The sequence below is a fragment of the Phocoena phocoena genome, chromosome 17 (assembly GCF_963924675.1).
Source record: "Phocoena phocoena chromosome 17, mPhoPho1.1, whole genome shotgun sequence".
Taxonomy (NCBI): Eukaryota; Metazoa; Chordata; class Mammalia; order Artiodactyla; family Phocoenidae; genus Phocoena; species Phocoena phocoena.
Window position 1 is genome coordinate 15,455,547 of NC_089235.1, and position 26,575 is coordinate 15,482,121.

General features: G+C 38.9%; 1 protein-coding gene across 2 annotated transcripts in view; it reads right to left on the bottom strand.

The window, feature by feature from the left end:
• Window positions 1-26,575, bottom strand: part of NCOA2 (nuclear receptor coactivator 2) — a 271,096-nt gene that overhangs the window by 158,034 nt on the left and 86,487 nt on the right. For both annotated transcript variants that reach the window (XM_065895247.1, XM_065895246.1), the window contains exon 2: window positions 14,390-14,446. The gene's annotated coding sequence lies outside the window, so the exon portion shown is untranslated. The remainder of the gene's footprint in view (window positions 1-14,389; window positions 14,447-26,575) is intronic.

The following is a 26,575-nucleotide window of genomic DNA, read 5'->3' on the forward strand; positions in this document are numbered from 1 at the left end:
AGATACCAGGCACATATCAACTAATACAAAACACTTATCAAAAAGGGGCTAGAGGGGGCTTCCCTGGTGGCGCAGTGGTTGAGCGTCCGCCTGCTGATGCGGGGGACACAGGTTCATGCCCCGGTCCGGGATGATCCCACATGCCGCGGAGCAGCTGGGCCCGTGAGCCATGGCCGCTGAGCCTGCGCGTCCGGAGTCTGTGCTCCGCAACGGGAGAGGCCACGACAGTGAGAGGCCCGCGTACCGCAAAACAAACAAACAAACAAACAAAAAAAAAGGAGGGGCTAGATAGGCAACAGGATAACTCTCCAAAGGATCCCATCTTTACTACTAAGTAATTACTATGAAATTAGGCAGGTCACTGGATTTCTTTTTTCCCAATTGTAAAATCTCCCTCGCATAAATCCCACGATTCGTTCAAAATCAGTAATGACAGTGTCAGTTGGCTAGTGCTGAGTCTGGTATAATATTGAACCCAAGTGATAGGATCCACTTCTGATGTGCAGTGCTATCCAGAGTGATCCCAGGGTCCCAGTTTTCTAAAATACTCATGTACTCACTTTGTGTGTGTACACTGTGTTTGTTCACTTGAAACTGGATTTTCATTTTCACTCCAGAAGGCCCCACTAGCAGGGCTGGGCACTGAGAATAAGAGTGGCGACAGGCAGAGCCTACCCTCCAGCACGCAGGTTCACGCAGACTCAACTCCAGATCAACTAGTTCCTCCTCTAGTGAACACGTTCTGTGTCTCAATGCCAACTGTTAACTTACTAACCTAGATCATCCATGAAATTGAGAAAAGGCTTCCAGAGATGTTCTAGGCAAAATTCAGAAAACTACTGGGGAATTTATGCCAAATATCAGAGTCGTTGTTTCAGGGATACGCCACTCAAACTACTGCATCTTTTTTCCTCTACCCCAAAGCATCGGTAACACCCAAATGACGTGCATTTTAAATGGTCATCACGGTTTTTGTTTTTGTTTTTGTTTTTTATTAACTGCAGGGTCACAATGGATTTCTCTTTGTAATCTTCCAGATTCTGACATACTGAGTCCAGGAAAAAGAAACAACATGCCCAAGGTCTCACAGCCACCAGGCTGGGACCACCCCTGGGAGCTGCCCGCAGGCTCCTGGGCATGTTGGTTTTACTTGTGCCTTTTCTAATGTAAGCCACACAGATCTGAGGACTGAGGCTTAACTTTTTATCTGCTATAGCAACTGCTAGAGCAATCAGTTAAAAAAAAAAAAAAAAAAGCATTAGAAGTCTTTATGTGGGGACTTCCCTGATGGCACAGTGGTTAAGAATCCACCTGCCAATGCAGTGGACACGGGTTCGAGCCCTGGTCCGGGAAGATACCACATGCCGTGGAGCAACTAAGCCCGTGCGCCACAACTACTGAGCCTGAGCTCTAGAGCCCGCGAGCCACAACTACTGAGCCCACGTGCCTACAGCCCGTACTCCACAACAAAAGAAGCCAGTGAAGTGAGAAGCCCATGCACTGCAACGAAGAGTAGCCCGTGTTTGCAGCAACTAGAGAAAGCCTGTGTGCAGCAATGAAGACCCAATGCAGCCCAAAAAGTCTTTATGTGGTCTACCTGGCAAACATTTAAAATTAAAGACAACACTGCTAAAATGACATTTCCTGATATTATGTCAAAGCATAATATTCGTTTAATTTGGTGATATTTTGAGTGATTTTTCTTTCTCTTTCTCCCAAGCCTACTCTAATAAATTTAGAAATATGAATGTTCAAAAAGTACTCCCCTGGAATAAATGAGTGACCGACAGCCCCCACTTTTAAAAAAAAAAATCACTCTCTCCATCTCCTTAGTAGGTGACTGCCAACAATGGCAACACCTCTTGACAATGGTAATGTACGCCAGAAATGTGATGAGAGGCTGAAAAATGTGATGAGAGGCTGAGCAAATGATTATTTGCTAGAGTCTAAAGGTGACATGCTTATTCACTGTTCAAACCTCTTTTTGTGCTTTCATCCTCAGAATCTCTAGACTGTGCTCCCAACTGACAATGTGTGCAAAGCCCTAGTTGGGAGCAAATTTTAAGAATAAATGTCCTCCTCTTTCTCTTTCTTTTCTTTCTTCTCCCCCTAGAGGAGGCTTGATAGGATGTAAGCAGAGTAGGTGAAAAAGTAATCACAAAGGAAACATATATGAAAAGTAAATTTAGTAGAAATACTCAAATGATTTTCAAGAGGGAGAAATCCTAGGAAATAGATTTTTCAGGTGTTGACGCATGATTTTTTAAAGGTTTCTGGCCCTCATCATATTTATTTCTTCTTAGAAGGCTGGAAAGGAAAGAACATAATGGGAAGGGACCTCTACTCCCTGGGCCACCCTATCCCATCTCCATTTTGTCTGTTACCAAATGCCTGATCAGATCATTTGTGGTTAACTTGTGCGTATCGTTTCCTAAGTGATTGTATGTATGTATGAATGTGTGTGTGTATATGTGTGTGCTATTAAAGATGATTTCAACTGATTATTGGGCTGTTACTCAGGAAAGAAGCCTTGCCTCTACCCTATGGCAGTATGAGTTAAGACTTTTAAGGCTTAAAATAGACAAGAAACACCAGCAGGGAAAAAAAGATAGCGAGGGTAGAGTCTATGGCCTGGACAATAGGTAGAGCTCAGCTGGGAACTGCTATTGAGATGCTGATCTGAAATTTTCAGAAATGTAACTCAACCTAGACTAGGAACAGGAATCAGAGAGATGAGGAATAGAAGCAGACGATGAGGGGAGGGAGGGAAAGGAGGAGGATCAAAGCTAACTTTTAAAAACAATGTTCTAAATGCTAGGCATTGTTCTAAGCGCTTTATGTGAATAATCTCAATACAACAAAACCGCACAGTAGCAAAAGAACAGATGTCTTAGGGAGGTAAGCAGGTGGAATTTGAACAGAAGAACACATAAGACTCAAGTTGGTATTAAGAATAAAGGGCAGGCTTCCCTGGTGGTGCAGTGGTTGAGAGTCCACCCGCCGATGCAGGGGACGCGGGTTCGTGCTCCGGTCCAGGAAGATCCCACATGCCGCAGAGCGGCTGGGCCCGTAAGCCATGGTCGCTGAGCCTGCCTGTCCGGAGCCTGTGCTCCGCAGCAGGAGAGGCCACAACAGTGAGAGGCCCGCGTACCGCAAAAAAAAAAAAAAAAAAAAAGAATAAAGGACCCTCAAGGTAGGCTTTACTTCTGTAACTCTGGACCTTCTCTGTTCTCTCTGGCCAAGGTACCTGCAACTGACTACTTGTAAAAAGGACATAATATCCTTATATTAAAGCATTAACCATTAAGCATTTTTTATACCTCTTCAACAAGAGGTATTCTTCAGTTAGATGATATATCAGGTATAATTTATTAAACTCTCATAGATAAATTAAAGTCTAAGAATTTACTCAGTACTTTGTATAAACCCAAGTGTTATGGCTTCCTCCCAATCATCTAGAGCAGGGAAATTTACAATCTAGTTGGGTTAGGCCTGGAACGTGGTAGCCACTGCATTCTCAGGACACTTTCAGCTAAGATTGTAACTAGCAGTTATTTTTCTGTCTTTGCGGCAATTGAGTCCCATCAACAAAAGATATCCTGTATCTGTTTCATTTCTAGCGACTCCTGTTGTAATGATCTAGAATACACAGGAGGGTTGTAAATGTCACAGCAAGATAACCACAAGGTCAAGAGTACCAAGAGAGGGACAGCGACGGGCCCAGTGTCCCCTACCTTCCCACACTGCGCACCTGCTACAATACCTTATTTTACATTTGTTGTTACATTGCTTTGTAATCCCATTTATGTAACTTAATGTTTGCTTTCCACTTCTCTTCCAAAATAAAAGATGTGGGTGGAACAAGGACCAAATATATCGCTTCTGCACACCTGAAACATTCCTACTTTACTCTGTGCACAGTAACTCTGTGCTCCAAAACGATTACAGACCGAACTGGAAAAGACCGTTGGTCAGCCAGGGCGTAAAAACGAACCAGAGCTTCACTTAATCAGGAATTTCCATTCGCATCACTAGAGGTGGCTACGGTATATGTGAAAGAGGACAGAGTGGGGAATATAAAGTCCCAGCTTCAAGGTCTGGAGCTACCTGCCTCCCTATATGGCATTGAGTAATCTCCATGAGCCTCAGTGATTTCACGGATAAAATGCAGATAATTTCTCTCACCAAGTTGACGGTAGTAAGAATTTGATGAAATAATATATATATTAAGGTATAAGGTATATTAATATATATATTAATGTAGATATGCAAGAAAAGATTCCTTCTTAAAACTCCTTTATATTCTGATTTATAAAAATATTTCTACATTTTATTTTTAAAAGATGTGGTCAAGTTGTTACTAGAGGGTATATGAAAGAAAAAATTTTAAGAGACTACTAACAACCATGAGTTACGAATACAAATAAAGACTCAGAATAAAAATTTTAAGGGTAGATTTAATCAGTGCTTTAAGAAACAGCATGAATTATTAAAACACTGAAACCATATGTCACAGTATAATTAAATTATTTTGTATTTGCTTAAAAAACAGCTTGAAAAGAGAAAAAGGAAACTGGCAGCTGCGAATAAAGTAAATTTGAGGTGGTGAGTAATTAAAACTTCTTTCTGTGTTCATCGTGAATACTGTTAATTATATCACAAAAACTCATAAGCACCTAAAAACACTAAACACGGATCCTACTGGGAACCTGTGTAAAAAAAACTGGGAGAAATCTGAGAGGGAGGGTAGCCTAATTTTTAGACATTTTATAAAATGCAAATGCCACATCTGTTCATTCAGATCATGATTATCTAAAATATAATACAGTCAACATGAAATAGAAAGTGTTCTTCAATATAAATTACGCTTTTTGTAAAGTAATTGAAAGAATTCTCTAGTCACTCTTAGAAATATAATTTTTTCTAAATAACAACCGAAATTTGGTTTTGAATGGAACATCTCTTTGTGTGAAAAGGTCATAGGATTTCTTAATATGGGAAGTCCAGGAAATTCCTTTTTTTTTTTTTTTTTTTTTTTTGTGGTACGCGGGCCTCTCACTGTTGTGGCCTCTCCCGTTGTGGAGCACAGGCTCCGGATGCACAGGCTCAGCGGCCATGGCTCACGGGCCCAGCCGCTCCACGGCATGTGGGATCCTCCCGGACCGGGGCACGAACCCGCGTCCCCTGCATCGGCAGGCGGACTCTCAACCACTGCGCCACCAGGGAAGCCCTAAGGTTATTTTTAAAGAGAAGAACATGAAAAAGTAAGTGAGGTAGCCCTTTCCCCATCCATTAAAACAGAATAACCCATGTTAATAAAACATCTAAATCCAAATCCCACTGAATGAATTATCTGTGTAACCTCATTTGAAGCCAGCTTAACGTTATTTCTGTGACCTGCATTTCCCTTTATTAATTAATGTCAGATAATCATTTCTGATATAGTATACAATTTAGCAACTTTGTGGGCCGCAGACCCCCAGTGGGAGCAAGGGGACAGCACGTACAACGCTAAGCCCTGTCATATTCTTTCGAATACTCAGAAGGTTAGCTCGAAACTTTATTTTGAAATTACTATTTCTTTGTTTTGTTTGGATGGTCCGTTTATTTCTTCTTTATTTTTTAAGAGAACAAACGTTCACAGGCAAAAGACTACCAATGACAGACTGGGTTTGAGTTCCAATTCTGCCTCTAACTAGCTAGTTAAACTAGGTGCACATCACTGGGTAGGTCACTGGACTTCTCAGTGGCTTCTTTCCCCATCTCTAAAGCGAGATCATAACAGCAGCTACTTACTAGGCTTCATCTGAGGGTTATGTGGATCATTATGGGAAGAGCTTAGAACACTACCTGGCTCATGATAAGAACAATATGTACACTAGCAATTATAAATGATCTTTCAGTTCCAAGAACTTTCTATTACATTAGTACTAGGATTAAAACAGGATCTGTGTTGATAATACTTGGTTCCACATTTATGTCTCTGTACTGAAACCCACATTGCTGACTGGCCTATAACTATGACATTTAATCAAATATAAGTAAACTGTACATTCAGTTAAATAGATGACTAAAACATTTAAGCCTTAATTTGTGTTCATGTCCTACTCTCTACCTGTTTGGGGTCCCCTCATAATTATCAGTCTTTGGTAATATAGTAATGTTCCTTTAAATAAAACAAATTTATATATCTAATGACACACTGACACAGAAAAGCTACATGCCCATATATGGGCAGCAGTAACGTTAAAAATGTTCTATGAACAAAAAATGAAAAAAAAAATGAAACAATGACATGTTGCTGTATATAATGAAAAAAATATTAATGACGTAGGATGAGTCTAACTCAATTTCCTTCATTTTCCTGATTCTCATCTTTTGAGCACTTCTGACAAAATTCATTTTGTAGTATCTGATGGGACCAGTTAATTAAGTTTCCTTTTCTGAGATAAGAATCATTTTCCTCAACTAATATAGAAGGTGGCACAAAATGTCTTTGCAATTGTTACAAGATTCAATTAAAAGCAGATGAGTTGAAAGACACAAAATTCTGTTTCACTACAGACATTATGGCCCAGAATATAAAATTTAAATGCTTTGAAAATAAAAAGTGGTTTAGTCTTGACTTCAATCAAAGAGAATTTAGACATGATCAAAACATACTTCAATTCCTGACACAAAGAATTTATCCAGAGTTTAAATGGATACAAAACATGTAAAGGCCAAGAACCATGTCTTGCCAAAAGTAATAGTAAATGTTTGTTTTTCCTTTTCTCTCTACCCCTCAAGGTAACCTACATTTATCACTACTTCAAAACACTGTGAAAACTTTACCTCATGAAACCTCATTGTAGTATATAAACAAATGATCAGGTATGTTATTTTCATAATCAGCCCTTGAAATTTAGTAGGAAACAGGACCCTTAATCAACAGAGACCTCAGGAAAAGTAATGATGACAATAAAAAAACACTGAAGTAGAAATACCATAAGCCAAAGATATCAAATTTATGGGAATAAACAGGTAATACGTAAATGCCTCCTATTTTCTATCCCTAGGGTCAGGAACGGTCAAGAAGTAAGTAAGCTCCTTGGTGTGGCATTCCTGGGCCCCTCAGGACTCGAGGACGGCCACCTCGAATATCCGTGGGGACTGCTGCTAGCACTGCAGGCAGCATTTGGCTCTGGGGCTGAACGGCTTTGATGACAGCCACTGTGCTGTGAAAGGTTTCGGAGGAAAAAAATTAAAAGATGGCAAACAGATAAATATAGTGAGCACACATTATGGTTTAAAGCAATAGGTACTGGCATTTAGGATATGCTAAAATCAAAATACATTTAAAAGATAACAGCACTGGGCTTCCCTGGTGGCGCAGTGGTTGAGAGTCTGCCTGCCGATGCAGGGGACACGGGTTCGTGCCCTGGTCCGGGAAGATCCCACATGCTGCGGAGCGGCTGGGCCCGTGAGCCATGGCCACTGAGCCTGCACATCCGGAGCCTGTGCTCCTCAACGGGAGAGGCCACACAGTGAGAGGCCCACGTACCGCAAAAAAAAAAAAAAAAAAAGATAACAGCACTATGTTACAAAGGCTAAGATTTTATGTTTTCAAAAGACACTTTAAAGAGAAAGTTTGAACCAGATCTTGACATATAATATAAATATGTCAGCGAACGAGTTCAAAGAAGTAATAACTTACCTGTTAGACCATAAAGATTTTATGAAACGCTGGGAGTATTTTGAAGCAGCATCAACAACAAACATGTAACTTCTACATTAGAGAAAAATGTTAATGTTCCAAAGCATCTAGCTTCAAAGAAAATCGAAAACCAAGATTCCACTGGGTTAATAAAGCAAAGTCTACTATTGTATATAAATAAAACTCATACAACCAACCTAATTTGTCTAGCAGATGTTGTAAGTCAAAGGAATTTTCCATTTCCATTCCATTCAAATATAAGAGCATGAGTAACCACCAAATAGTTTTCAAAATACATTAGTTCAAAACTATCTTCTATTTTCACACTCTATCTTATAACCTAGGAAACAGTTCATTTTCTGGACTGTAATAAAACCGCCACATCAAAGGCAGAATTAGAAATCTAGATCAAATCGTCTTCTTAGTGACAAAGAACTGAAAGAAACTGCGAAATAAACTGTTTCCTCCGGCCCCGGCTTTCTCTATTCTAACTTAAGCTACCAATTCAATAATTATGACACAGTTGTTTCTTCAAAGGCATTCTCTTATAGTTTAGGTAAAGACTTCAAAGTCTCAGTATTCATATAAGGCACTGGCAGGTCTTTTATAAGCTCTCGCACTCATCTGTCTGCTGAAGTTTACCCCAGCTCATCACACTCCTGCTTTTTCAGCCCTTTTCTCTTCTCAAGGAGGTACAGTAAAAACTGGGCTCCAATTCTGTGACACTGACAGATAACAGACTTCCGGTCCTCTAGGTGGAGACCACAAAATTTTAAATGTATGATTTCTGCTTATGAAATTCATGTAACTGGCACCAGAAAGGTCAAAACTGTGGTTTAAAGAAAGCAAAGTCTTCAAATTAATCAATTCTAAATTAATTCAATATTTTTTTTTTTTTTTTTTTTTTTTTTTTTGCGGTACGCGGGCCTCTCACCGTTGTGGCCTCTCCCGCTGCGGGGCACAGGCTCCGGACGCGCAGGCTCAGCGGCCATGGCCCACAGGCCCAGCCGCTCCGCGGCACGTGGGATCCCCCCGGACCAGGGCACGAACCCGTGTCCCCCGCATCGGCAGGCGGACTCCCAACCACTGCGCCACCAGGGAAGCCCCTAATTCAATATTTTTGAATACTTCCAAAAGTGGTGAAGGCAAACAAGTCTACAGACTATGGTACCACAATCTCAACCTTGCATGGAGACATGCACTTAAGAGATCCTCCAAAACTGGAATACATACATCTCTAGTATATGGTTAAATTCCTATTTAGCCATTATTAAATGCTACATAGTTCTTCCTCTCCCTTGGATCTTTTTGGATGGGAAGGCAGAAGTGTAGCTGTGACTAGAACAAAAAATATATTTCCACTCATTGTAGACACCCATGAATCATTCATGAAGTAACAAAACAAGGCTTAGACAACCTAATGCATGAATTAGGTTAAAATCACAAGTTGCAACATTTACTGTTAAATTCTCTGGTTATGTCTTGTTTTTCTGAGTCTCAAGCTAGCAAGAGAAGTCTTCAGTGGAAATCTCTATATCTTAATGGCAAAGAATCACAGAAAAAAAAAAAAAAAGGGAGGGAGGGAGGGAGGGAGGAAGGAAGGGAGGGAGGGAGGGAAGGAGGAAATGTAATTAATTTTATAGATATGGATTTTATAAATAAATGTTTAATTTATCTCTTACATCTAGATGTTATGAACAGTGGAGAATGACATAAATGATCTGTGCTTCAAAAATAAACTACGAGGTGTTTAATGAAAGCAGCCTGATTTTATTCACTCTTTTCTCTTTAAAGGAAATTCTGGCAAGGTCAGCTGACTCAAATTCAACACCTGTCTAGAAAATAACATGTATCTGTCACTTTCTTCCAAAATGAAAATGAAGGGCATAGCTAAAACACCTAATAACTGACCCCAAATCAAATGCCATGTATTTGTTACTATGGTGGCACAAATATGAAATTCTGCTTATCACAGACCTTCTCCCTAAAGCTAACAACTCTACTATCCAGGTAAGTAGAATATACAAGTTTGAAATGAAATCTAAAAGCAATAACAACAATAAAAAACAAGGCAGGAGAATGTACGTTTTATTAACAATCTGCAGCCCCTTCTCCCCACTCCTGGGCACGCACACACCTGTACTACAGCACAGAAGAGCACAACTGAGAAACCAGAGTCCACTTGTTTCTCAGAAGATTCTGGCTCCAGTGCCACTTCCTCTAAGACACGCTAACTCGAAAGATCTACACAAGGTACAGACTGGCAATACTCTTAATTATAATTATTTCCAAAGAATACCAGCGATACTGATAGGAGTCACACTTAGAATTTTTCAATTAAAAAAAACACAGTGCTCTCACAGTGAAATCTCTCTACACTGAATCCCAATTTACGATCCAAGAAACATCCTTATGAATTATCTAAAAAAATGATGCTTGAAAATTGCTGTAATTCTAAATCTTGCAATTCTAGCATTTGGATGAGCCAAAGAAACCAGGTTCTGCCGTACTTCTGGTAAATCTTTCAGCAACGCACTACGCTTACATCACTTGGCCTGGCTGTGCCTGTGGAAATCGCAATGCTGCTGTTCTACGTGGAGACTGCCTGGATTCTGGGACTGTCTCAACCTCACCTGGCACAACACACCTATCTCACGAGGTGTGTACCTGCCCAGGAGCACACTTTGGAAGCGCAGGTAACGCCATGCAAACAAAACATTTGCTTAGGAGGGATGGCTTTTGTTGCTTTTGCTGTTGCCTTGACCTCTACTCCCATGGATAGATTAAGGCTTTTAGTAGAAACAGACATATAATTCAGAAAACAAGGCTCAGTTTTTTCTTTCAGAGAAAAATCAGAAAGCCAAAATTCAACGTAAAAAGAACGAGCAAGGAAATATGGTGTTAAATTGGCACAGATACTCCTTTTCCAGTTTAACAATCTTTGGTAGTTATTCTTTATATTTCCCATAGCACTCAGAACAGACTAATACGAGATAAATAATTAATATTCTGAAAGAACGGAGAGTCAAAAGGAAGGAGGATGGGTAAAGGGAAAGAGGGAAGAGAGAAAGGAGAGTTAATGGTGCTGAATGAACGTAGTTTTATGGGGAAAACTAAGCCAATGTGTTTACATGAATGTGTGCATAAGAAGAGGAAAATGGAAGAGTAAAAATGCTTTAAAAACTGGCCTGTCATACAGTTTCCAACTGTGGCTTTGTATTAATAACACCCACTGGAAGATCATTTCAACCCACCAGTAAGCCTATTTTGTCCTGAGTTCAGCAGTCCATTCTACATACAAGGAGCAGAGGGTTCCATCCAGTGGGGCTAGGATTAGGATCCTCGTCTGAATAGCTAAATGACTGAGGGCATTTTGTCAACTGTCAAAATATTTATTTTCCAAATCACAGTGCCTACCATGCTGGCATCTGAAGGAAATAGCACAAAAATAGCAACACAGCTAAATGCTGGCAGATTTCTGCCTAAAGCAAAAGAGATATAGTTAAATCTACTAAATTTTGTTTAGAATAATACTGATTTTCAGGGGACACTGCTCAAAATCTCAGATTTGTAACTCAAATCAAGCTGCCCGTCTTCATGGGAATTTATACACTCTCAGTTAAATCAGACACCTAATCACAAATCTTCTCACATCTATGAACAAAGAGGGAATTCAAAATCCAACAAATATTCATTTGAAATGTACTTTCAATCATGCCATATCCAATATGGACATAATTTCTTTTATGTCTTGATACGTTTAATATAATGTTTAGTATTTAACAACAAAATGTATTAGTATCACAAGAAGTATACGATGCTTTATTGTACTTTGGAGAACTCTCTCTACATGTTAGTATTGAAGAGTTGAGCTCTACCTAGTACGTGTGTACAATTCTTCACTCACCCATGTCACCCTGTCCTCTCACCCCAGATATCTCTAACATAGAGAAAATGTACTTATAAATAAATCCAAAATATATATGAATCCATAGTGAGTTCAGGTTTCCATGGCAAAGGGAAAATTACATTTCAAGGCTATACTGTCAAATAGATTTATCAAACACTTGCTCCTGTTTTGACTATCAATTCTGACAAAATTTTATTGGCCAACTTTAAAAATGCTTAAAATGTGAGACTGCAATGGAAACACTGATATAGCTGTAGATTAGGAAGCACAGTTCAGCCTGTTAAATAAATTTTGTCTTTTTAAATTCAAACTACAGAATTTCATTTCCCTGTACTCAAACCTGGAATTTGCATTTACACTCACAGACAGAATCCCTAGGACAGTGTGACGAAGCATACTTAATCATGTTTTCAAATCAAAATTTTAAGCTATATTCAACAACACTGCCTTCAAGAACATTTTGTCCACAATATTGTGTATTTAAGATTCAAAATATTTCTGTATAACATCTCCTACTCAGCCTTGAAAATAAACTAAACAAGGAAAGCTGAAATTATATTTGAACCAACCCTGCTTTACCTCAAAGCTATGTCACTTCGTTTCTTAAATAATTAAAATATTTCCCACGGAGACATAAATTATTACACCTTCCAAGATAAGGGTTCTAAGTAATTCTATAGTCACAATATTTCACACAACCTGTTCTCTGCAGGAAAAGTGATTCGTCCAACAAACCACAGATGCCACTCATAACCTGAAGTTTCTAATATTGCAAGGGAGAAGGAATGCTGATTCATAGCATACCACGTTTATAACAAAAAAAGGAATCCAAATGGTTGTCTGCCATGTACCTGCCCCCAAAAAGTGAGTATGAAATTAAAGTGCCAAGGTAGAACTTTCAATTGCTTAGGTCATCATTAAGTTTCAAATGAGTCATCATGTTTCAGTTTGAAATAAAGGTTAGAAGTTAAGACTTACTAATGAAATATAAGCAAAATAATATTTGATTTTAAAATTAATTTTTAAGTCCTCAAATATGAATATGATTTTCCTATACTACATTTATTGCCACAAATATGCTCGTATGCAGGGCTATTTAGGCAGAAAATGGAGCTCAGGGGTTAAGATCAAAGTCTTCAGAGTGGCAAACTGCCACTTACTTGATATGACCTTGGGAAAGTCACTTAACCTCTCTCAGCTTCAATTTCCTTATCTGTTATTCTGAAGATAATGAAAAGCACTTATATAATGCCTGGCTTATTATATAAGCAGGAGCAATAAGTAGTAGCTGCTGTCATTAGTGTTATCGAAGGAGTCTCTGCAAATTGCACTTGTAAATTAGATGTGAATAAGAAATGGCTGTGTAATTCCTAAAATTTTACTTAAAAAAAAAAAAAAAAAGCCTGAAGTTCAGACTTAGTTCTTTTTATAAATGAAAAACCATGATGGCGGAAGGAGAAACCAATGCCTGAAGAAGGTGAAACAGATCAAAAAACAACACATACGAAAAACAAAAGACATGAACCCAACAGTAGCGACTAACATCCCGGAACACTTAAAGAAAACTGCCAAAGACAAAAGGAAATGGGTGGTTCCTTCGATAATGAATTCAAACATCAATACAGAGGGCAGAAAAATGACCCAAAATTCCCCCCAATCTACAAAAATAAAATAACCTAAGTAAATTACATTTTGTATGAAGTGACAGGTAGTGGGAAATTTTTAGCTTATTTGGCTTTCAGAGATTAAAACTGGACAACTAATGTCAAATATGTTGATACTTTGCTCTCCATAAAGATAACACAAAACATTTCCAAATGGTAGCATGACGGAGTAAGGAGGTGAGAAGCTCCCACACTTCCTTCAGGTTTACCCGTCACTTGATCCTAAGAACCTACTACGGTGGTGACAAAATAAATACAGAATTGGAAGCGTTATCCTCTGAATTCTACCCTGATTAATCATACTTGAGTACATAAAATATGTAACACAGGTAATTTCTCTGAACATTTATGAGCGATATACTCAAAGTATCTGATATAAATTCATATTTAGAAATAAGTATAAGGAGCTATTTCTATTTTGTATTTACAGATGCAGAGTTCAATTACTCTGAATATAAATAAATTCTTAATATGTATTACCCAATAATTACGGTAACAAACGCTTATTCAGTCTTTCCCATACAATAAACACTATCCTAAGGGCTATGGATACTGTTTTCAACAAGAGAAAAATGGCCCCAATGTTCATGGAGCTTATACTCTAGTAGGGGAAACTAAAAATAAGAATACATCACATGATCATAAACATTATGATAAAAATAAATCAGGGTTGTGTGATAAGGAGTGATTGAGAAGCTATTTCAGACTGGTTGGACCAGAAAAGCCTGCTCATTAAATCTACCCACATAAGACTGAAATTTGATGCCAAAATCTATAGCAAGCAATTTTTAATTTACATATAAAAATAAATGCAAACATTTTGCTAGGCTATGAAATGATAATTCACCTCATCCAATGGGTAAATGTAAACTCTTCCCAAATACACACAGTAAACACTGATAAACAGATATGGTCATTTTACCTCCAAATACCATTTCCAACACATTCATAGTGAGTTTTCATAATAAAACAAATGTAGACAAATACACAACACTTTTAAAATTTATATTCATTTTACTTACGTATTATTTTGCTAAACTATAGATAGTATAATTTAAAATGTTTGATTTTACTTAAAAATCAAAATATACCAACAGAAAAGCTTACTTTTAAACTCACCTGTGCCTGTACACAGTGCAGAAGATCTACAAAGTTGTAGCCAAATCCAAGAGAAATCTGCAATATAAAGAAACAAACAAATATGAATAAAAAATGCAGAATCCTGTTAGACTCATTAGAGTGGATGTGATTTTTTACAACCAATATACAAATAATACTCATTAATAACATCTCTCCATTAAATTGCATGGTAAATCGAGAAGACGACTTGCTACCTTACTTCTATTTGTACAAACTAATATAAGACACATAAGGCTACATTTCAGTGTGAATTATGAGGTGTCTGCCCAACAAATTTTGAGTGCCCGCCATAACACTTATTACACTTCCTGGTAGCTGCCTGTCTAATCACTAGCACTGAAAGCTGAATAAAAGCAGAGGACGCCTGAGCTACCCATTTCCACACTGCACTCCTAGCCCAATGCCCAGCCCACAGTACACAGGAAATGTTTGCTGAATGAATGAACAAGTTAATTAATTAGTTAAGTTCACATACTGATCTTAATTTGCTGTGATTTATAGTTTGCCTATATGGAATAGAAAGGCTTGAAATTATTGAAATAAAAACCTATGTCATGATTGCTTAAACAAAGACGTTTAAAAGTGAATAATTTATCTCAAAAAAAAAAATCTTGTGTAGAATGATGTAAAAATGATGCTACAGGGAATTCCTGGCAGTCCAGCAGTTAGGGCTTGCTGCTCTCACTGCCAGGGGCCCGGGTTTGACCACGGGTCAGGGAACTAGGATCCTGCAAGTCACGTGGTACGGCCAAAATAAAAATGATGCTATATATGACAATTTGCATGAGTAAGAGTGGATAAGAAAAGGAAGAAATGAACATTTTCAATAATGAGGGCAACCAAGATTCATCTGGGTGTGTATCTTTGAGAACAAAGAACTTAGCCATGAAGGACTGTGCAGCACCTTCTCTGATCCACACAAGGATCACTTCCACTGTACCAAAGAAGTTTATTTATTTCCAAGATGCACAGTCAGTAATACGAGCACAACCAATATGCGCCTATCATATTTTATGTGGATTAATGCTTACCACTCTTGTGTATATTATGGACCAAAGAAAAACTGCCTGACTGCCACTAGTAGTAGTATGTCTTTATTTTAACTACTACGTACTACCAGATTTAATCAGCTTCAAGGAATGTTTTTACAACTGCATTTTTTTCCTTCAGGTGACACCAATCAGTAAAAATTCATACTTTGATTCATTATCAGACTTAAGAGTATTAACTTTCTGATGCGCCCTTTACTCTTTAGGATAATAAATAGAACCTAATAGTAGAAAAAAGCTAATGTCAATTTAATACCCCAAACTGCCATTTTTTCTAGGGCACTAGCAACATCTGATTTCATAAAGGGGAAAGAAATGGGAAAAAAATGCATTTTGGTTTTTGCCAGGACCTGATCAATCTGGAGACCATCACAGGTAAAGAAATGCAGCTAGGGTATTAGGCAGAGATGTTTCATGAAAAACAAAAGGAAATCCGTATGCAGATAAGAGGTTATCGCAGTAAATAAAACAAATGGGTTCTCCCCAAGTGGCAGCCTGTGAGTGGTGAGCAGTAAACTGTTACGTAACAGGGGTCATCAGTTCTTTCCAGCACTGCCGGCCTACTTAAGCCCATTCTAATTCTATACCAACAACTAATGTGCTCGAGGACATCACACTATGCAACAGTCAAGAGTTAAAACTTGTGATGTGAGTGTGAATGATGATATTAACAATTATTGCTTGATCTATACCACTCAGAAGGTTTTTATGAATGTGCTAATATAATGAGGAAAAAGTGCTAATGAATCCAAACTAAAGTAAGATACATAGGGACATGAAGATAGAAGATGTGAATCATTTCCACAGTATAGTACGATACCTCGGTGTAACATTTTAAACCAGAAGAATTAACAAAATACTTATAAACACAGAATTATAAACTGTTTTCTAAGTCACTAAAGGAAAAATATAGCTATTTAAAGCAGAAGTACGGGCACTGACCACCTATAATAAATCGGCATCCCCCTTCTCATCTACGAGTCCAGATAGCTTTCAGGAAGCTACTTTAGGAGTTTCAAGGGATGGAGAGGGGAAGACCGCCCTGGGCCTTCTGTCACCGGCAGACTGACAGAAGGAAAGACAGGAACACTGCAAGAAAAGGCAGGGATACATGCATGTCGTTCTTTTCTCTCTTACTACCACTACTATTTCCACTGTATAAACTAAAAAGATAAACCTCCTCTCCATGAAGAGGGCCGCCTGGAGCAGTTGAGAGAACCTAGGGTTAAGACCATCGAACAGGTGAGGTTTCAAAACCTGGCTTTCTCGTGTGAATACTGCTGCTGTTAATATTGTTCCATCACTAGCAGCTGCTTAGGTGTGTGACCTAGGAAATGTTATTGTGGACTCAACTATAAAATGAGGATGATGTCCTCTTTGCAGCACCTTGGAAGTATCAAATGAGATAATTACATAAAGCACTTGGTACATGGTAGGCATTACACATAATTATGATTATGGCAAGTGTGATCCTGCTAAATGCTGCTAGCTGTGACAGGTAACTCAATAAAGTGACAGGTAATGTCAGGCCTACCCTACCCGAAGTAAAACTGATTTTCCCGGAGATGTCTTAATAGTGTCATCTGCCCATAACCACCCAGACGATGTATAAACAATGAGCCTGCTGGGAAAGTTTTGAATGGGGACCACTTTAAGACTACACCAAAAGCTGAAAGATACTACCCGACTTCAAATCTTACAATAAAGTTATAATAATCAAAGCAGTAGGGTACTGGCATAAGGATAAACAACGGAAGAGAACAGAGTCCAAAAACAGGCCCACACATTTATATCAATTCATATTCAACAAAGGTGGTAAAGTAATTCAATGAGGAAAGGGCAGTCTTTTCAATAAATTAACACAAAACAGATAGGATGATAGATCTAAAAGTAAGAACTAAAACTACAAAGCTCGTGGAAGAAAGCACTTGGAGAAAATTATTGTGGACTAGGCAAAAAAATTTTAGGTATGACACCTAAAGGCATAGAGGAAAAAAAAAATTTTTAAAGACCATAAAAGAAAAAAACAAAACTGAATTCCTTTAAAATTAAAACTTTTGGGCTTCCCTGGTGGCACAGTGGTTGAGAGTCCGCCTGCCGATGCAGGGGACACGGGTTCGTGCCCCGGTCCGGGAGGATCCCACATGCCGCGGAGCGGCTAGGCCCGTGAGCCATGGCCGCTGAGCCTGCGCGTCCGGAGCCTGTGCTCCGCAACGGAAGAGGCCACAACATTGAGAGGCCCGCGTAACGCAAAAAAAAAAAAAAAAAAAAAAAAATTAAAACTTTTGCTCTTCAAAAGAAATCATTTAACAAATGAAAACACAAGCTAACACAACACTGTAAAGCAATTATACTCCAATAAAGACGTGTTTAAAAAAAAACAACAGAATAGAAAGCAAAAAAAAAAAAACAAGCCACAGACTGAAAGAAAATATTGGCAAAATAATTATCTGATAACATACATGTATTTAGAAAATATAAAGAGCTAAATAACTATCTAATAAAGGATGTATATAGAATATATAAAGGACTCTTACAATAACAAAACAGATAATTCAACTTTTTTTTTTTCTTTGCGGTACGCGGGCTTCTCACTGTTGTGGCCTCTCCCGTTGCGGAGCGCAGGCTCAGCAGCCATGGCTCACGGGCCCAGCCACTCTGCGGCATGTGGGATCTTTCCAGACCGGGGCACGAACCTGTGTCCCCTGCATCCGTAGGCGGACTCTCAACCACTGAGCCACCAGGGAAGCCCCGATAATTCAACTTTTTAAAATGACCCAAAATATGTGAAGACATCCAATGTACACAAAAAAGTACTGAACACCATTAGTCATCAGGAAATGGAAATTAAAACCAGAACAAAATACCATAGCCTATCCAATAAAATATCTAAAGTGCTGCCAAGGATATGGAGAAACTAGAACCCTCACAACTCATCCTTTGCTGGTGGGAAAGTGCAATGGTACAGCCATTTTCCAGTTTGGAAGTTTTTCATTATATAACCCAACAATTTCACACCAAGGTGTGTTTTCATTCCTCTTGGGGACAGATGACCATACAAAGAGTTGTACTTGAATGTTCCTATCAGTTAGATCCAGAATAGCCAAAAACTGAAAACGATTCAAAAGTTTATCAATTGGAGAATGAATTTTTCAGAATGTGGTACATTCATACAATGAAATACCACTCAACAATAAAAAGGAATGGATTACTGATGTATATTACAACATGAAAGGGTCTCAAAAAACATTTTGCTAAAGAAAGAAGCCAGACACAAAGACAACATACTGCATGATTCCATTTATTTGAAATTTCCAGAAAAAGCACAACTACAGAGACAGAAAACAGATCCATAGTATCCTGGGTCAGGGAATACAAGTGGGGACTTGACTGAAAGTGGACACATTTGGGGTTGATAGAATTATTCTAAAACTGGATTGTGGTGATGCTAAAGAAAGATGTATAAGAAACATGAGACACACAAAACTGTAAGAATTTACTAAAACTCTTCTTTTAATACACTTAAAATGGTATACAAATTATACCTCAATTATTTTAATGGTTAAAAATTTTAAATTCTTTTTTTAAATGTACCTCTGTGTCCCTGCTCTTTCCTCCTATGTGATAGCTAACTGTGTGAGTAAAGGGGTCTAAGGACTAAAAGTAGTTCTAGTAGCAAATGGTGGTGTGAGCATTTGTCAAGTAGAGCATCAACTAGCACAAGTTACACATCATTACTTTGAGGCAAAAAAAAAAGAGAGAGAAAGAAATCGGGATTGAGCCTACATCACTCATTAAAAAGATTGCTGGCAGCATTAAAGCTACGGGTTGTGACTCCTTTGAAAGCAGGAGAGGGACTTCCCTGGTGGTGCAGTGGTTGAGAATCTGCCTGCTAATGCAGGGGACACGGGTTCGAGCCCTGGTCCGGAAAGATGCCACATGCCGCAGAGCAACTAAGCCTGTGCACCACAACTACAGAGCCTGCACTCTAGAGCCCGCGAGCCACAACTACTGAGCCCACGTGCCACAACTACTGAAGCCCGCGCGCCTACAGCCTGTGCTCCACAACGAGAAGCCCACGCACCGCAGTGAAGAGCAGCCCCCGCTCGCTGCAACTAGAGAAAGATTGCACCCAGCAACGAAGACCCAACACAGCCAAAAATAAAACAAATAAAATAAAAGCAGGAGAGAGTTAGGAAGAGATGTGCTCAATGTTTTATTTTATTATTATTTTTAATGAATAGTTATGAACAGAGCCAGAGGAAGGAAAGTAAGCCGGGAAGAAAATGAAGTGACGTCTGTAATACTAGCTAAGAGAGCACTTTCTGACTAGTAGGATGAGGAGGGACCATATCTTGCTGTTTTGGTTTAACACAACCACGAATAACAATAATAACTATCATTCAATGAATGCTTATTTCACGAGAGCTCTGGGCAGAGGGCTTGAAACGTGTTACCTAATTTAATTTTCCTAACAACCCTATGAGGCAGGTACTGCCACTATCATCACTATTTTGTAGATTTAGAAACTTAACTGAGACGTGAAATACTTTGTCCAAGGTCACAGAGCTGATGTGGCAGCAAAGCCTGGATTTGAACACAGAGTCTGCCTGCTGAGTTCACACATGCTCTTACCCACTAGGCTATTACGGAAGGTTTGATAATGTTATCACTGTCGCCAACTTGATTTGAAAAAGATGGCCCAAAATGTGATCAGCCTAAAAACTGCCTCCTTGAGTTTTTGGTGTAGTGCCAATAAGAGCAGCATATTCCCCACATCACTCACCCCTGGCTGACACTGTTAATAAATCATGACCTTATTTCTTCCTGACTCAAATGTAGCCTCACTATTTTCTCAAAGTTGTCACTCCAGTTAAAGGAAGTCATCAACAACAGTGTTGGTATGCAAATGAAAATATATTTGCCAACCGTAACAACTAACTTGATTTTTGATGGACAACAGAGTACATGGCATGTGCTATTGGAAAGAGATGACTAGCCAAAGGGGAGCCATACGGCCACCATACACCATGTTCCAACAGAGGTCCTATTATTGGTCTTCTTTGTTATTTAGCCAGCATCACCCCAGTCATCAAGCCAGTCAGACAGGTTGATAGAAATGAAGAGGACACATGCGGAAAGGAAGAAAAAAGCTAGAAGTACTGATCAAATTACTTGAGATTTTTCAACAGTCCCAGCCAAGCATATCTGAACATATACCCACCACAAGCGTAAACCCAAAATGTATGATTAATACAATAATTTATTTTTGCACTTTTTGCTTAAAAGCACAAAAACTCCCAAACAACTGAACATAAAACATACCCTTAACTCAGCATGTTTCAAATCATATAACATCAAGAGGAGAGCTATGCCTTCAAAACTTAACTATGAGAACTACTTCAGATTACTGAACAGGACATGGTATTTGACATATATATAACATATATTTTATATAATATAAAATGTCCTAAAAAGTTTTAATGTAAAGAATGTGTACCACACATGCAAGGTAAAATTTCTTTCCTTATTATTAAGTTAATGGTGCTAAAAATAACATCTAATCTACAGAAGAAGAATTTATAAGTTAACTGATTAACTTCTATATATACTTCACACAAGCTTATGTTTTCTTTGTTTAAAGAGTTCAGACAATGACTCCTAACCAATGAAATTCTTTATACAAGGAATCTAAAACAATAAAACATATAACAAAAAAGACACTCACAGATATAGAGAACAAACTGGTGGTTACCAAGGGGGAGGAGTGAAGGGGAGAAGGGGCAAGATAGGGGTAAGGGACTCGGGCATATATCCAGAGAAAAACATGGTTTAAAAGGATACATGCACCCCAATGTTCATTGCCGCACTGTTTACAATAGCCAAGACATGGGAGCAACCTAAATGCCCATCGACAGATGAATGGATAAAGAAGGTGTGGTACATATATACAACGGAATACTACTCAGCCATAAAAAAGAACGAAATAATGCCATTTGCAGCAACATGGATGGACCTGGAGATTATTATACAAAGTGAAGTAAATCAGACAAAGACAAACATGACATTGCTTATATGCAGAATCTTTAAAAAAATGATACAAATGAACTTATTTACAAAACAGAAACAGACTCACAAACTTAGAGAACAAACTTATGGTTACCAGGAGGAAGGAGGGAGAGGAGGGATAGATTGGGAGTTTGTGATTGACATGCTACACTGCTACATTTAAAATAAAATGCCTGGGACTTCCCTGGTGGCGCAGTGGTTAAGAATCTGCCTGCCCATGCAAGGGACACAGGTTCGATCCCTGGTCCGGGAAGATCCCACATGCTGCAGAGCAACTAAAACTGTGAGCCACAACTACTGAGCCTGTGTGCTGCAACTACTGAAGCCTGCTCACCTAGAGCCCATGCTCCGCAACAAGAGAAGCCACCGCAATGAGAAGCCCACGCCACCACAACCAAGAGTAGCCCCCGCTCGCTGCAACCAGAGAAAGCCAGCGCGCAGCAATGAAGACCCAACGCAGCCAAAAATTTAAAAATAAATAAATAAAATAAAAAATAATACTTTAAAAAAATAAAATGCCTTTCTATGAAAAACAACAAGGGGGGGGTAAGGGATTCAGAAGTATGAATTACTTACATATAAAATAAATAAGGATATACTGTACAGCACAGGGAATATAGCCAATATTTTAGAATAACTCTAAGTGGAGTGTAATCTTTAAATATTGTGAATCACTGTTATACACATGAAACTTAACACTGTTAATCAACTATACCTCAATTTTAAGCGTAGATATTTAATTTATGACTTCATAACTTTTCATCCATACTAAATATAAAAAATTCATAAGCCATAATTAAAATAGATATATAGAAAAGGATATATCCTCTATTTAAAAACTAAGCTACAGGTAGGTCGACATACACAGTCGATATGTATGATATAACGACAACATCAATTTCACACATCCCATACAACCATTCCTTTCAATTCTGTCTCTCACCGACTATGATCAGAGCCAATACAGTAATGCAGCATCAAACAGTGACTCTCCAAAGAGTAATATTCTTGCACAGAGAAAGACCTAGAAGAAAAATTCACCTCACATGTAGTTGAATATACATGACTCCAATTTGGGAGAGGACTAAAGATACTAAATTTGAAGTCACTAACCTGAAGACAGCATTTAAATCCATAGATATGGTTTAAAGGACGAAGAGCTGGGAATCTGGAATTCAGACACCCTAAGGAACTCCTCCTTTGAAAAATTATGTAGGAAAGGAATTAGCGGAGGAGAATGAGAAGAAATTACCTAAGAGACAGGAGGGAGAGCAGCACAGAATCTGAGAGAGGGAGTTCCCAGAAGGAGAGAGTGGACAACACTGTTCAATACTCAGTAATGAGAACTGCACAGTTTCCACTCGGGTTCGCAAGCAGAAATTGCCCATGACCTTCCTAAGGAGAGTTTCATCAGAATGATAAAGACGTAAAGCAGACTGGAGAAAGTTAGAGTGTTGACAAGTGAATAGGAAATAAGGATTTGGAAACAGTGTGTGCAAATGATCACTATCATGATTACCTTATGCTAAAATTTCTCTTCCCCTCTAGGCTGTGAGCATCTTGAGGGCAAGGGGTAAGGTTTCCTCCACCTCTGAGTAAGAAGATAACCTGAGGCTGGACTAGTGACTTTTAAACAACTCTCCTGCAGAAGCCCTGGGTCTTTAATTAGGGCGCTCAGCCCCAAAATTCACACAATAATAACCTTGAATAGAATTAGAGGGGAGAAAAGACACAATAATGTATTGGGCAGAAATTAATCTTCCTTAAAAATAAAAGGCTCAGGGATGACTCCCACCAAGATTAGAACATGCCAACCAGACAACCAACCAGTCCCCCCGAAATAAAAGGCTCCCAAAAACTATGAGTAGAATTTTAACTGTTTTCCTCCCAATAGCGTAGATCATTTTGCCTTGAATGTTCCCTATCATTCTCAGTGAAACAAGAACAGGTCCTGAAGCCTACTGTATACACCAGAATAGCAGAAGATGCCCACTGATTATCAATTTATTTTTTACAATAAACCAGCTTGAGAGGAAACGTCTACCTTCCTTAATAAAATAAAATATATACCCTGCAAATATTAACGACAGAGAAAAAAAATCTACTCTGGGGGAGGGAATAAGACTGTGAACTCCTCTCAGAAACTCACCTTCTCCTTGGATTTTCTCCCTAATTGATGATGCAAGGACTACTCTGACTGCTACAAAATGAGCCGAGAAGCTTCCCCTCATATCCCCAAGTGCAACACAGACAAGGTGGTATATTACCTCAGGACTGCAGGGTAACAAAAAGAAGTGAATCAGAAGTAACATTAAAACTATATGATCTGTCTATAGTTTAACCCCCAATACCCAGCAGTACCCTCAAAAACCACGTCACAGGGACCAGCGAAAACCTTCTGTCTACCAAAGCCCGTCTTCTGAGTTTGTTCCCTGAGAACCAGCCTCTCCCCAAACCGACTGTCACTGTCAATTCCCACCACGTCCAGGGAGGCCATGGCTTTCAACACTGTAGGACCACATTAAGATAATCATCATTTCAACATAATGAAGGGAATATTCTTTAAAACAAAACAAAAAAACCACACTCAGTATGAAGGAGGGTAGGAGAATGTCTTCTTTAAAAGGAAGGTGTTATATAATACCCATTTTATAGACAAGAAGAGGTAAGACAATTTGTCTAAAATCAAAGAATGTGTGACAGAGCTGGACATCAAACCAGTGGCACCTGACTCCAGGTCCTATGTTCCTATCACTCTGACTAGGCAGCTGTAATCCACTAAAGACAAAAAAAAGTAGCAAGCGCCAAAACAATGGTATTTTTTTTTTCAAACTGAAAACAGCTTATGTGTGTATAATGTGTTTACAGCTATAATTTTATATCACAGATATGTTTTTCCCCTTTCCTTTGAGTAAAATTCCAATTTTATGTGATATAATTAAGTGTAGCGATATTTTACAGAGTTCTGGAAAGAATATGGTATCCAAAAATGAGCACTAGACTACTAGGAGAAAAGCACTGCAACTTAGAGCAAAATGGACAGCTTATCCTTGGAGTACCGTTAGTATTTGTCTCTCTGTCTGTATGACTTCAGAGTCAATCCATGGTTCCAACAGTCACTCAGAAGAAATATTATCAAAAAAGATACTTCATCAGAAATTTGATTCATTGTGTGGGCTGATAAAGAGTTTCCCATTTTGTTAAAAAACTTAAAATGCAATTTTTCATTTTGCTATGTGTCTGGGTTTTGACAAAAACATTGAAGAACAAATGGAGAAAACTGAATCCTGTGGCAATAGCACAATTCTGCCTCAAAATTTAGGTCTGGAAGAAGCCTGGAAATAATCTATTGTAATTACTCAGCTTTACAGATGGAAAACTGAGGCTCAAAGAGATTAGTGCCTCTCCTGACAATGGCAGTACTCCCTTTGACTAATGGAATTTCTATGAACCCAGAAACAAATATTATCCTAAAAATGCTGGCCTTGCCACCATGTCTGAACTGTGTGCTATGGAAATCATCATCAAATATGTGTCCGGGGCTTCCCTGGTGGCGCAGTGGTTGAGAGTCCGCCTGCCGATGCAGGGGACACGGGTTCGTGCCCCGGTCCGGGAAGATCCCACATGCCGCGGAGCGGCTGGGCCCGTGAGCCATGGCCGCTGAGCCTGCGCGTCCGGAGCCTGTGCTCCGCAGCGGGAGAGGCCACAGCAGTGAGAGGCCCGCGCACTGCAAAAAAAAAAAAAAAAAAAAAAATGTGTCCGCCTTCCCACCAAAGAAGGACATTATGTACCCAAAAAGGTATGTGAGAAGCCTGTTAATTAGTTGTGAATCTAGAATTTTCAGATAAAATATCTAGCAATACAAAATACACATAAAACTTGCAAGATCTGGAGAGGAGAGGTCTAACGTGCTAAACACAGAACAGCAAGGAGGGCCACCTTGTGTTAAATATCAGGTGTCAGCGACTCTGATACAAATTTTACAAGCATTATTTTTAATATTTTCCATAAACAGGCATCTATCAATTCCACTCTGCAGAGGAGGAAGGTGAAATCAGGGAAGTTAAGTGAGTTCCTCAGTTTAAAGCAAGAGGAAGACCTGCTAGTGGCATCTAGGTCTCTCTGAGCTCAAGACCGCCATTCTCCTGCACACACCACACCCCTGCCGCCCCCGCTGTTTCCATCCTGGTTCCTTCAGCCAGGTTCCACTCCTCTGCATTTCTTGGTTCACCCACTTCCTCATTCTCCCTAGAAGAACAGATCTGATATCAAGAAGGTGCTTTCTAACAGCCAGCTACTACAAAAACAGCCCCAAGCATCAATTCACCCAGGGAATTCACCCAATGAATTGCCCTGAAATGTTTCACTAACAAGATTATTCAATTATTGGCTTGTTGTGCTTATATAAGCAAAGAAAGTGGAAGAAATACTATGATGTTGTAGCATAAAAGTGAGTGAAGGAAAAAACTTAAAGGCTATGACAAATTGAGGACTTTATCTGACACGAGGAATCACATTTAAAAAAGAAAATACAATGATTCTAAAAGCTAAGGTGGGAGACAGCTAGGAAAACAGCTATTGTAGCTGAATTTTTCCTCAAACTAGGAGCTCCAAAGACTACGAATGCATATAAATGTCCATGAAGTTTTCTCATGTCGTATTTTCTTTCCGATGACAATCTAAATTATTCAACATAGGGGTCTGCTAATTCATATGGATGACCATTATACAGCTGATAGCTTACTGCCACTTAATTTCAGTACTTGGATTTGTGCTTACAATTGGATTAGAGACTAGTATTATTTTAATGTTTTTGATATCAAGTGTTGAGGGACAAAGTTTTCTATAAGTTCAAGGAAAGAAAAATAAGGTGGGGGGGATGTGAAATACTGTCACACAGCCAATAGTATATGCTGAACTCAAAGGTACCTGACCTCAGCAGGTTGTAAACAGCAGGCTTGTCACAGCCAGACAACACTGCATGGTACTGATAATTTAAATCTTACTGATTTGGTAGTTTTATTTATATTTAGTTAGTAAATCTGAT